General features: G+C 42.3%; 2 pseudogenes; both read right to left on the reverse strand.

The window, feature by feature from the left end:
• Positions 7,598–8,934, reverse strand: LOC104734007 (annotated as a pseudogene).
• LOC104734008 lies at positions 9,292–10,376 on the reverse strand (annotated as a pseudogene).

The following is a 13,713-nucleotide window of genomic DNA, read 5'->3' on the forward strand; positions in this document are numbered from 1 at the left end:
CAGACATAATCAATGAAGAACAAAACATCTTTCTGAATAATAAGCAACAGAGATTAAAAAGAGTAAGAAGGAGTTCAAGAATTCTTCTCTACAAAGCAGATATCTCTCTCCCCAAAAAGCTCTCAAAATCTCACAGGGTTGCAGAAAAATAAAACTTGATAGAATAAAACTTAAGGGTTTTAAAAACCTAAAAACTATATATGTATGTCCTAAAACACGTCAAGGACTTATGTTGCAATTATGGAAGACTTTGGGCAACTTTTGTAAATTTTCCAAAACTTGGGTCTTGAGTCGGCAGAGAGGGGTGTCGATCGATGCCCTCTTGTGTGGTGTCGGTCAATGCTCCTCATAGGATCAGACTCCAAATTGATTTCCTCTGGTTAAATGCTCCAGAATCATCCAAATTGCTCCATTTTGCTCCTTTCATGCTAAAACCTGTAAAGACTCAAAAACAATCTAGAAACAAATGAAAAGACACTAAAAGACTCCTTATATCATGGTTATAACCACAAAAACCATGATATATCAACTCACCAAGCTTTTGACGCTTTTGTTTAACAAGTTTGTAAGTTGGATCCACGTTGAGCTCGTGACTAGTTATGCTAGGGTTGATTCCAGTCATGTGATCTATCGTCCATGCAAACGTGGTTGCGTTCTGACGCAGAAACTGGACAAGCTCGTCCCTCAGTGCTAAGGGTAGCTCGGCGCCAATGCCTACGCAACGTTTGGGATCGGAAAAATCGATGTTCATTTGGATCACAGATTCTTTTGGAAGCAGTGTGCGTGGATCTCGCAGCGGAGCTGATTTGGCAATCACGAACGCCCTTGCATTTTGCATCTTCTTCTCAATGATGAAGCACATTCGCGCTATCAATGGATCTTCGCGCAATGTGTAGATACCGTACGTGTTTGGAAACTTGACGCATTGATGATAAGTTGATGCGACAACATGCATCTTATGGAGTCATGGTGTTCCCAGAATGACATTGTAGACGATGGGTTATCCACTATTGTGAAGTTGAAGCATTGCATTATGCCACCGACGTAGATCGGGAGCATTATGGTTCTGACAGTCATGATGGTATCACCGTTGAATCCTGTCAGAGGCTACGTATCGGCGACTGTGTTGCGGAGATTGATCACCATCTGGATTAACACTTCTTTGAATATCACATTCACCGAGCTTCTGGTATCAATGAGGATCCTTGTCACCGAACTTTCCCCGATCACCATCTCCACGACCAGCGGATCATTGTTTGGACTTGCGTTGCGTGCATCCTTGTCGGTGAAGATTGTAGGGTCAGAGGGTTTCTTGGCAGTGTTGCTATTTGAGGGCCAGTTGCACTTCGTTTCTTCCTCGCGGCATGTAGATAGTCCGCCCATGATCATGTTGATCCTTCGGCGAGGGACTGGAGCGTCGTCACGGTCTCTTGTGTTATGAGTTTGTTATGGAAGAGGAGGTAGGCGTGCGACTTCTGGGGCCTAATCATCTCGTACAGCTTCTTCTATGCATTCCCTGTCATGTTGCTGCTTGTCTGCCAAGCAGTACGGGTTATCCTTGTGTGTGTTGACCCTTCGCCGCTCTCACTCTACATCGATGTCACCTCGCTGGTACTTGTGAAGGAGTAGCATTTGAAGTGTTTTGCACTCTTCAATAGAATGTCCGCCAAATTTGTGGAATTCGCAGTAGCTGCACTTGCCTTTGTAGCTGGGACCGTCGGATTCGCAATAGTACTTATTCCAAGCTTACTTTGTTGTTGCTCTTTTCCATCGATAGCGAACATCGTGGCTTTCCTTCCTTTTTTGCCCCTGGTGTATTCCCTATTGTAATGCTGGCGTGGCTCGTAGTACTTGTCTATAGTTTTGCTTTTTGAGCTTGGGACTTTTTCGGGTGCCTTTTCCGCCACATTTGGTTGGTCCGGGTTTCTAACATCCTCCTTGACTTGGATGTACCGGTTTGATTGTGCAAGCACTTCACCCAAACTCATGACGGGCAGGATTGTTAGGTCTTCCTTGAATCTATTTCCATGAGCGAGCGCGTTTTTCAACGCACCGATGGCGGCGTCGTCACTTATGGCAAGCTGTGATATGACAGCTTTAAACCTTTCTATGAAAGTCCGTAATGACTCGTTAGGCTTCTGATTCATTCTCCACAGGTTGGCATTCAATGCAGGCACGTGCGTGAAACACTGGTGATGCTAAATGAATGCGCTTGTCAAGACTTCGTATCCATCGATCGAGTTGGCTTCAAGTCTTGAAAACCAATTGAGTGGCTCGCCAGACAGACTCTCAACGAACAACTGACAGCTTCCCGCGTCTTCTTCCTCAGGTGAGAAATACGACCGATTGATGTGGATGGCCATCGATTTGAGAAAGACTGTGGGGTCTCCCTTCCCATCGTAAGGAATTGGCTTGTTCTTGTTGTTGTTGGAGTTGTGTCTGACTCTAATTCCTGAGACTCTTGTTGTGAAAGGCGAACATCACGCCTCTGCCAGTAGGGTTTCCAGCTCTAGTGCCGCGCTTGTTGCATGGTGCATCTGAGATGTAATATTCTTCAGCTGAGCTTGCATCTATTGAAGGTCTCGCTGTAAAGCGCGCTTCTCGGCGTCCTTGGTCTGATTCGGCTAAGTGCGTTTGATCCACCAAGTTCTGGGTTGCCACGAAATGTACTCTGGGTTGTTTGCCGTTAGGTACAACGATGATTGACGAGAGTCGGGGCCTTCCATTGGCGTGGTGCTTAGCGTACGGCATGTGCGGTGTCAGCGTTTCTTCATCCCGTTCATGTCGAGGTTCAAATCGTCACCTATGGCGCCTTGCGTGGTCGCTTTGTCTTTGAGATGCCATTTGCGCTGCTTGGCCTCTCATCCGGTCCAGGACCCTCCGTACGACTTCATCAAGCGCGGTTTGATTGATAGTAACGTGTCCGGGTGTGTTATGTGGTTGAGTGGCGTGCGTAGCACCTACAGCTTCGCGGGTGGTTAGAGTGTCGCCAGCAGCTACACGATCAGGAGGGATAGCGCCGTTGGCTACGCAAATGGTTGGAGCGACACGCGTAGCGCCTACGGCTTTGCGGTCGGTTGGATTGATGCCAGCGGCTACACAAATGGAGGTGTAGCTGTAACGCTCCCAAACCGCGTCCGTCACTCGACCGGAAAAACCGCGGACTGGTCCGGAAGGACGTCACGAAGAGGTTGACAGCCTGTAGTCCAGTCGAGGTTCCACCAACGAATTAGATTCCCCAACCAGTCCACTAGCCGCCACCTACCCGCTACACATACACCTCCGGCTTTCCACTTGTCCGATTATATAGAAAATAGCTCGATTTACTTATGTATAATGTTTGCATTCAAAAACGAGTATACAAAGTAAAAACAGTTGGATCCATTTTGAAGAAATGCATGTCAAAAAAAAATACGAGAAGCTTTAATCAAGCAGTCACACAGCACAAAACATCCTATCCGATTTTTCCTAGTTGCCCAACTCAACCCACTTACTTTCCCTGCAAGAAAACAGTCCAAGGAGAGGAGTGAGTAATCCACGATTACTCAGTGAGTTGGGTGACTCTCTAACATGCAATCCTCTTAATCCAACTACTCCCAAACCAACTACCCACAACCACAATCAGAATCGCGCTATTCGGAAGCGATTAGCAAGCAAGTAAGCAAACAAGCAATCAAGCAATCAAGCAATCAAGCAATCAACCAAACAAGCAATCAAGCAATCAAGCAATCAAGCAATCAAGCAATCAAGCAATCAAACAATCAAGCAATCAAACCACAACACACAACATGCAAGATCTAGAAATGACTCAACATGACACTTCTAGACTCATAGCCACCATAGGCTATCTCAACACAACTCCCAAAACTCATGAGAACGAAAGCACTAGTGATGCTACCACCCTTGGTACACACTAAACTTCATCTCACACACGTAACGTAGGGCCCAATGACCTTCTGTCCCATCTCCCCAATCCACACCGCGTTGAAACCACAAAGGCTACCAACCAGATAACCACACACTTGCATCGTCATGCAATAGATCGGTCTCGTCTCTCACTAGACGCTGATTTGTCCAGCCACGAAACCTCCAAGGTTAACTCGCCGGAACTCCACATTTACTTGGGGACAGAAGTCGATAGCTAGTCCAACATGACACATGAGAACTAGCTAGACAAGTACTTATTCTAAGTATACCAACACAAAGAATCAAGTACTTAAACAACCAATAATTTCAAGCAAGAAATCAAGCAACACATGCAAGAAAAGAAGCAAGAAATTCACCCAATAATTCTTAACATGTAAGAAATAAAATTCAAGCATTTAAGACCACATCCACATGCATGCAACCCATTTAACTCTCAAGAAAAATTAAGAACCATTTCTTAAATATTTTTCCTAGTCATGCATGTGATGTTAACCCCATTTTTCTCCAAATTCTATCATGCATGCTACTCAAATTAATTCTCAGAATTACGCAAATAATTATTGCAAATTTTTACCCATTTCACCACTTTATTTCTCTTCCCTCACCGGTTGAGAAATTCAACAAACAAAACTATATTGGATCTGATCTTGCAAGCAACCAACTCACTCAATTCTTTATGCATGCATGATCTTTTATCCCCAAACAAAACTATATACAATACTAAATGCATGCATGTTAGTCTACTCCCCAGATCTTAACTTGTTGCCATGTAGATCTAAAAGATAAACATGCAACACTCCAGATAAACAAGAAGGTCACATGAGCCTCCAAGCTCATGTAATCTCTAGACTCACACCAAGAGCAAATCTCAACAAATCTAGGGTCATATCCTCAACTCACAGTGATTTAGGCCGAAGATTGACTGAATCGAGCTTCACCTCCACACCGCAAATCCGACAGCGCTTCGCCTTCTCTTCCTCCTCTAGCTCCGCCGAGCTTCTTCCTCTTCCTCCATTGGAAGTCTCTTGATTTTCTTCAAGGATCTTGTTGAGAGAAAATTTTGCAAGAGTTTTGTGTTTGAGAGAGGCTTTGTCAAAAATAAGAGACCAAATAGGCTAATTATAACCCCTTGGTCGAGTTCTTTGTCTAGGCAAGTGGCAACTTGTGTTTGACAAGTGGGAGAAATTAATTCTGCATGCAAAACGCTTCCAGTCTCCCTCACTAGCGCGTGCATCTCACTCTCTGGCGAGAGAGCATGCGATGGCGACACGTGGCGTTTCTCAGTCCTTGAGAGACCTTTCCACTTCCTCTATCCTTCCCACGTCTCTCTTGCGTCCCAAGCTCCCGCGCTTGTCTGCAAATTCCACATTTTTTTACGTTCGAGATTATTTCTCTTCATCGGTCTTCGATCCTCTTATCAAACTACGACCTTTCTTCATCAGTTCTCAGTCCTTCCGTCCAAGACTTGACTTCTCTCATCCGTCCCCAGACCTCCCGTCCGTGACATCCACTTTTCTCATCCGTCTCCGGACCTCCCGTCCATGACGTCTTTTCCTCGCCATTTTTCCACGGCCATTTTTCTTCTTTTGGTCCTTTTCCATCAACCTCGACCATCCTGTGTCCAATTCGCCAGATACTCTAACGATTCCCGTCTCCTTCCCGGTCTCGGGTCATCTATCGACTTGGTAACTTCTCCGGCAAGTCTCTTAATCTTTTCTCAAGATTTTCTTGTCTTTGTTTTCTCGAGGTTCCTTCTCGTCTTGTGGACACGTTTCTCCGTCCGGTCCACAATTCTGGTTACGGGTCATTCCAATAGCGCCTATAGCTACGCCATTTGTTGGAGCGACGCGCGTAGCGCCTACGGCTACGCGGTCAGTAAGTGTCGCGTCCTCAACCGTAGCTACTTTGGTTATGTTGACGCCTTGAAGCTGGTTCGTCCTCGCACGGGTGCGCCCCCATATGGTCGGCCTAGGAGACACGACGTGGGCTGCGGGAGAGCGTGGCGTGAAGGAGTCGACGCCTTCGTTACTTGAGAGATTGTTGTGAGAAATGCTTCTGGTTTTCTGGAAACGTCTTTGTCTTCAGATTCTATTCGTCAAAAGAAAGGATGTCTTTCAGCCCCACGGTGGGCGCCAAATTGTTGATGTATGAAATCAACAATATAAATAATACGAATATTAATAGGGATAGATCGGAACTGGTCCTTTTATTAACGTAGAATTGAAGTGAGGTTTACAGAAAATGCAATCAAAGCTCTAAGCGCAGTTAATACGAGAATAATTGATGTTTTCTCTCTGATTGCCCAGATTTCAGATCCAGAGCCCTGACAATGACATCTGGTATTTATACTGGGCAATTGACCTAGAGTCCCTTTATTCTTTTCCGTAAATGATGATTTTGCCCCTGCAGCCAGATCCATATCTTCAGGCCCTAAACTTCTTAAGAATCTTCTGTTTGGACCTCTTAGAATGTTGGGGACGAAACTCATATCCAACATGCAGCTAACTGGTTGCCCCAATCGTATGAATGTATTTCTATCACGGTGTTTTAATGTATATGATAAACTAAGAAAAAAAAAGATTACACACATTGATCGTCAAATAAATATAACAACTGCAATATGTAATGAAAAGACATAGCTGATCACACCAAAATTTATGTACTTGACATGCCTTCGGAATACATAGATCGAAAACCATAAAAGACAAGTTAACATTCATTAGATATAATATCATATTTTGGTGAAGAACAAATAATAAGAACTGACTCTGAATAAGAACAAATAGTTATATTTTAATAAAAACTGCCGATTAAGATACTCGAATCCTCAACCATATAGTTATTCTCATACTACATAACCGACTCAACTAATATATTTTTGGTAAAATAAACCAAATAATTAGAATATATTATATGACCTAAAATACATGCTTTAGCTATTTTAGAGATGGGCCGGCACTGCATGTTTATTACATTCATCAAGACATAAACATTATTTGCTTGTTCTATATATTGCCTCGAGAGTTCCCTTGATTTTTTTATTTTACTCTACAAAAAAATATAATCTAATAGACTAATACAGAGGTTATGCACAACCCACCTAGCATTCATTCACCCATAATCAACACAATTAAGGAGATTCAATCAAGAAACCTATTTTAAAAAAACCTGGAAAAGTTTTATCACCATCAGAAATTTTCAGTACTAAGATTTTTTTTTTTTCTAAATTTAAATAGTTCATTAATAATGAAAAAATTTAAGGTTAGAACCAAAGATTAGAAAACTATAAATATGGTTCCATGGAAAAAAAAGTAAAAACATGGAAGCATAGGATGGTAATTAAACCAAGTTTTCGATCTATCTATTCAACCAAGCAATGAAGCTTTGGGAACAAGACGAAGCGATGGAATTTTTGTTGTCCTTCTTGGATGAGCTGCAAAAGGAGAAGGGAATTTTCAGATTGTAAAACACTTACTTGCGACAATTAGCTCTAGAAGCCTTTCGCACAAGGTCCCAGACAGAGCCGTCAACAGAGAAAACTCCAAATCATTGATCACCTACTCTCCCTGCGTCATGTGAAATCGAAACTTCGTTTCAATCCATGAGCTTTCCCTAAAACGGAACCTCACAAGCCAAATTAAGCAAATGTTGCAAGCTCCTTCTACCGAGTTCATTCCCCGAAGTCAGCAGCGCAGAGCAAAATAAGATCATCCACAACCACACCATAAGCCATTAGCCCGACTAGCTCCTCTATAGCACAATCAAGACGCAGGGCAGAAGCGAGTACTTAAAGCAAAACAATCTTCAAACAAAGGCAATAACAACAGGAAGCCAAAACAAAGAACCGGCCTTGAACTAAACCGAAGAATTTATATACCTGCAGAGTTCTCAAGAGGAGAGGGGAGCTAGCTACCACCGATAACTAAAACCTCAACTTATCAAAAACCACGACAGCTACCCAAAGGAGCCATTTACCATCTGGTTCGACGAGGGAAATTGACCAGCCATGAGAAAACATGCTCCTAATAATCCTGCTACTGTCCTCAAGCAGAAGATGCCAACAGAGACGTAATTCTCCTAAAATGTCAAGGCTCGATGAAAAATAGATGAGACAAACAGCTTCCAATAGTAGCCATGCTATGAAACCTATGCGAAGGAGGAACAAAAAAGAGAGGCTGAGGCATCAGAAGCTCAAGGTCTGATGAAAAACACCAACCAACGATGGCAAACCATCCACAGAGCTAATGAAAACCTCTCGATTCAGACTTCGACACACGAAAACAACACGCACAAATTAGACAGAGGCTTCAGGCGTGTGGGAGTAAGCCGTCCTCAAAGCGAACAACCCGACACAAAGAAACCAATAACTTCGGCAGACACAAGGCAAAACGTGGCGGTTAGACCAAGAGAGATCTTGGAAAAAATGAGTCCGAGCAAGGAGGAGAGGAGACATCGCGGCACTGCCTACGGAAGCACACTCGACCACTGGAAACACCAGGAAGAAGGCGAACTGGAACAGATCTACAAACAGAAGCTTGCTCTGCCGCTTGAAATGCGAAACGCTAGGACCAAAAATCAGAGCCTTCACCTTGCTCCAACGTTGTCTATAGGCAATGGAGGCATAGAGCAGGAGATTTCAACCACCGGAGAACGGCCATCGCGAGAAACAGAGCCGAATAATTCTAAAGTAATCTTCAAGTGCGCAGATGAAACCAGACCAAGGTAATCTAGAGACCTCTCACGGCGCTGGTCGCAACCAGACACTGGAGAGGCAAGACACGGAGCAGTTAGGTTTGTCGCAAAGAAACTTTGGGAGAGAAAAAGTTGGGGCGTTGGGGTTCACGCACAGGTTTTAAGGTGTGGAGAAAAACTTTAAGGTGTAGTACTAAGATTTTTAGTTTATAACTTGCTAATATTATACCTCACCACCATACCACAAGACAACATTCACGTTCTTCTTCCTTCTTCATCTTGCTCTCATAACTTAGATCTTATAACTAACCCCATTAAAGTCTTCTTTATTCACCATTCTCCTTTATATTGGCCAACACCTAGAGAAGGAGCACTGATGTCTCTCTATTTTACACCTTTTTAGGCATCCTTTTAGTCATGTTTTGCATTGTGTAAGTCAAATCTTAGCATTTTTTTATCTTTAACCTTAGATATTTGAATTTAGGTTATCTAGAGTGTTGTATTGTTGCATTGTTGCATTTTGGATGAAAACATGTGCTTTGGAGCCTTAAAAGAGCAAGAATGAGGTGTAAACCGAGCATATACCCGATGGTGCGATCATGCAAGAAGAACAGCCTGAAACCTTAACCCAATGAAGCTGATCTAAGCTCAAGAGGANGCTACCACCGATAACTAAAACCTCAACTTATCAAAAACCACGACAGCTACCCAAAGGAGCCATTTACCATCTGGTTCGACGAGGGAAATTGACCAGCCATGAGAAAACATGCTCCTAATAATCCTGCTACTGTCCTCAAGCAGAAGATGCCAACAGAGACGTAATTCTCCTAAAATGTCAAGGCTCGATGAAAAATAGATGAGACAAACAGCTTCCAATAGTAGCCATGCTATGAAACCTATGCGAAGGAGGAACAAAAAAGAGAGGCTGAGGCATCAGAAGCTCAAGGTCTGATGAAAAACACCAACCAACGATGGCAAACCATCCACAGAGCTAATGAAAACCTCTCGATTCAGACTTCGACACACGAAAACAACACGCACAAATTAGACAGAGGCTTCAGGCGTGTGGGAGTAAGCCGTCCTCAAAGCGAACAACCCGACACAAAGAAACCAATAACTTCGGCAGACACAAGGCAAAACGTGGCGGTTAGACCAAGAGAGATCTTGGAAAAAATGAGTCCGAGCAAGGAGGAGAGGAGACATCGCGGCACTGCCTACGGAAGCACACTCGACCACTGGAAACACCAGGAAGAAGGCGAACTGGAACAGATCTACAAACAGAAGCTTGCTCTGCCGCTTGAAATGCGAAACGCTAGGACCAAAAATCAGAGCCTTCACCTTGCTCCAACGTTGTCTATAGGCAATGGAGGCATAGAGCAGGAGATTTCAACCACCGGAGAACGGCCATCGCGAGAAACAGAGCCGAATAATTCTAAAGTAATCTTCAAGTGCGCAGATGAAACCAGACCAAGGTAATCTAGAGACCTCTCACGGCGCTGGTCGCAACCAGACACTGGAGAGGCAAGACACGGAGCAGTTAGGTTTGTCGCAAAGAAACTTTGGGAGAGAAAAAGTTGGGGCGTTGGGGTTCACGCACAGGTTTTAAGGTGTGGAGAAAAACTTTAAGGTGTAGTACTAAGATTTTTAGTTTATAACTTGCTAATATTATACCTCACCACCATACCACAAGACAACATTCACGTTCTTCTTCCTTCTTCATCTTGCTCTCATAACTTAGATCTTATAACTAACCCCATTAAAGTCTTCTTTATTCACCATTCTCCTTTATATTGGCCAACACCTAGAGAAGGAGCACTGATGTCTCTCTATTTTACACCTTTTTAGGCATCCTTTTAGTCATGTTTTGCATTGTGTAAGTCAAATCTTAGCATTTTTTTATCTTTAACCTTAGATATTTGAATTTAGGTTATCTAGAGTGTTGTATTGTTGCATTGTTGCATTTTGGATGAAAACATGTGCTTTGGAGCCTTAAAAGAGCAAGAATGAGGTGTAAACCGAGCATATACCCGATGGTGCGATCATGCAAGAAGAACAGCCTGAAACCTTAACCCAATGAAGCTGATCTAAGCTCAAGAGGAACTACCCGAAGCCCAACCCAAGAAGGTGTTTGACCCTAGCGTCATGTAGGCCTTTGGGTGATGCTGTGCGGCTAGGTCAAAGGGTTTCCCTATATAAATCCTATCCTATTTTCTCACAGGGGAGAGATGTCACACACTAGATTCAGAGAGAATGCGAGAGCTACTGAGAGAGAGAGAGAGAGAGATTTTTACACTTTAACAAGCTTTGTTAGGATTTCTAAATTCTTTTTGCAATACCTTTTACTCAGATACTGTACTAAATTCCACCACTTTTGTTTTCTCTACTGCTTTCGATTTTACATCTTTGTTCCAACACTTTTTATGCAATCGTTATTCATATCTCTGTCTATGGCAATTTATATGATGCTTGAGTAGTGAACCAAGGTTTCTAAGGATGGGATAGGCTAGTAAGTGTTCCTGATCGATTAGGTTGTTTTAGATTGTTTGTTCTTATTAAAAAATTCCCTTCTGGATTAGTGTTCTTAATGCTAGTTTCAGACTGAGAGGTTGAGACTAGATCTAGGGTTTTTCCGCATTGAGAGATGTTCATTGAAACACTTGAACCATATAATGCCAGAGATCTATTCACTTAGCCTAAAAGATTAAAGGAATTCATTGACATTAGTGGATCGGATGTTATTGCCTGCTTGGTCATGTTTCTTCAACGAGAGTTGGATAGGGAAGTGATTAAGGTTGATTGTTTCTACCATGGGAATGGATTAGCAAGAGTTAGAGATTCACTGTCAGAGAATATATTGCTTGAGGCATGTAAGACGTTCTAGGTTGATTAGGAATACTCCCTGTTTAAAAAATCGCTAAGAGTTATTTGGGCGGTCAGGGAGGGCCTAGCGATTAATTGGAAAATTTGATTAAAAATATGGGATTAATCGGAGACTAGTTTTAGGAGTTTTATCTATATACATTGATGTTCATATATTTTACCATGTTTTCTTTTAGTATATTCACATCTTTTGCATCTTTTGCTATCCATTTTGACTATTATTGCATAGCTTTAGTACTGTTCATGCATTAGAGTATAGTTGCATTGCATTTGCATCTTTTCATGCATAAACAGGGAATTTTGGAGCTTAAGGAGCATGGAAGCAATGCTTAAGAGAAGTGAAGCAAACAAGAGGAGAAGCAAGAGAGTTAAGGCTGGAGAACCAAAGTCCAGAGTCCCACTCGACTGCCCACTCGACTAGACACTCGACCGTGTGCGGAGAGGGACTCGACCGAGTGGAAGATGCAAAAGAGGAGCCAATTCGACCGGTCACTCGACCGAGCACCGGGTCGATTTGGCCAAGCCGCCTAGCTATTTTGTCTTTTAGCATTTTTAGAGCTTCCACTACTTTTTCTATATAAGGCCTTGTACCCTGCAGCCACCAAAGAGTCCAGCTTTTTAGATATTTCTCAAACCTAGTATTTTCCCTTTCGGGAATTATTTACTTTTGCACTTTTATTTTCTTAGATCTTGTACCTCCTTGAAGGAGAAAAAGAAGAGATTTCTCATATTTGTTAGTTTGATAACTTTCAAAATATTGAGAATTCGTGTTTGATTCCTTCTTCAATATTTTTGATCTCTGTTTCATCTATCTATTGATGGAAGTTTCGATATTTTCTGGGTTTATTACTTTGTTGTTCATCATGTGTGCTTGTGAGTAGTTGCTTAGGATCTTGAGGATGGGTTAGGCTAGATTGTGTTTGAGGTTTGTTTGATTTGGTCAAGCTTGATTATTGTAGATCTATTCTAGGCTAGATGTGCTTAATGCTGATCCTATAACCGAGAGGGTAGGGTTTGATCTCAAGCCTCTTAGCATCACACCAATGTCTAAGGTGCATAGATAAGGCTAGATCTAGAGATTATCATTAGGCTTGCTAAGAGATTAGAAGTCTTGTTTGATTTTTGACATATTGCTTAATGCTTGCTTGTATAGGTTCTTTTGTGAGAGCAAGTATAGAAATATATGAGCTTGATTGTTTTTACCATGAGAGTGGATTAACATGTTCTTAGAGATCATTGTCTAGAGATTAGCTCAAGTTTGTTTGAGATTTGTTGACCAAGTTAGATGACCTCAATCACTAGTCTAGCCCATGAATCCCTCCTCAAGACCTTCCTTGTTTATTGATTTCTTATCTTAAATCCTATTGTTTGGTTGTTGTTTGATTTGCTTTTGTATTGCTCTGTTTTTCTTGCATTGCTCTGTTTCTCGCGTTTGTCCAGCTCGACCTTGTACTCGATCTACACTCGATCGAGTGCTTGCTCGAGCTTATCCCCAGAATTCTTGTTTATGCTTTGTAGTTGTCTTGTCTTACTTCCTGCTTCATTTTAGTTGCATTTATGTTGCATTCACTTAGTATCCTGTTCATTACTTGCCTTGCATTAGTTCATTACTTGCATTACTATAGTTTCTATTTCTGTTCTTATTGCATCATAGCTTTGATTAGTCTGTTTTCTTTACATTTAGCATCCATATTAGTAGCTTTTACTTTCTGCATTTTACATTTGATCAATAGGTTGTTAGTGACAAACATCCTTCATATTTGACTTGAATTAGACATTTATGCACATCCTGATTGCTTGCAAACACTCAGATTGGATTGACACCTCTTATACTGCAACTGCATAAGGGGAATTGAAACACACTGCACTCCATTCATTCATCCTCATTCATATCCATCATCTCATCATACCATATCACCAACCATACAAAAGATGTGTTTCAATTTGGCGCCGTTGCCCATTTGAGTGTGTTTTTGTGACAATTAGGATCAATTGAAGTCTAAGATTAAGTTCGTTTATCCACTTGTTCGCTAATGATATCGTTTCTTCTCCTTCTTGTCTGTGATTGAGTTTCAGGTACCAGCTCGACCATCAACTCGACCACCACTCGACCGAGTGAGTGATCGAGTACTCGGTCAAGTCAGAATCCGGATACAATTAGACATCAGTTCCCAGTCAACTCGACCACCCACTCGAGACTACGCTCGACCGAGT

The sequence above is a fragment of the Camelina sativa genome, chromosome 12, assembly GCF_000633955.1.
Source record: "Camelina sativa cultivar DH55 chromosome 12, Cs, whole genome shotgun sequence".
Taxonomy (NCBI): Eukaryota; Viridiplantae; Streptophyta; class Magnoliopsida; order Brassicales; family Brassicaceae; genus Camelina; species Camelina sativa.